Source organism: Penaeus monodon, chromosome 15, assembly GCF_015228065.2.
Source record: "Penaeus monodon isolate SGIC_2016 chromosome 15, NSTDA_Pmon_1, whole genome shotgun sequence".
Taxonomy (NCBI): domain Eukaryota; kingdom Metazoa; phylum Arthropoda; class Malacostraca; order Decapoda; family Penaeidae; genus Penaeus; species Penaeus monodon.
Genome location: NC_051400.1, coordinates 24908934 through 24909321, shown reverse-complemented (window position 1 = coordinate 24909321; position 388 = coordinate 24908934). Strand labels below are relative to the sequence as shown.

At 41.0% G+C, this 388-nt stretch overlaps 1 protein-coding gene across 1 annotated transcript in view; it reads right to left on the bottom strand.

The window, feature by feature from the left end:
- The window catches only part of LOC119581834 (ATP-dependent RNA helicase DDX54-like), a gene marked incomplete in the record, with an annotated part of 17282 nt that overhangs the window by 4783 nt on the left and 12111 nt on the right, over positions 1 to 388 (bottom strand).

Sequence of the window (388 nt, the reverse complement as noted above, 5' to 3'; positions counted from 1 at the left end):
CGTCCATGGGGATTGATGGTCCCAAGATTTCAAAAGAAGAGAAGTATTGAGAAATCCTTATTACAGATTTTCCTGAATATCAGAAGCTGATATTCAATTCCAGTCTATGGAGGTAAGCTACCCACAACTGATCTGTTGAATAGGACATTGACAGAAATAATTGGAAACCAATTCAAAACCATGGCAATGACTGGGACAAACGGTAAAGCAGAATATGAGGCTTGATTTTAACTGACCATGAGGGGAAGGGTGGGGGTGGTGGTATTGACAGTATGGGAATCATTGAATTTCTTGCTATGTGGCAGTGCACAGGAAACTCTAAAGATATTTGTGCAGTAAACCACTGTCTGCTCAGCATTAACAGAGAGATGACAAATGCCAATGAGGG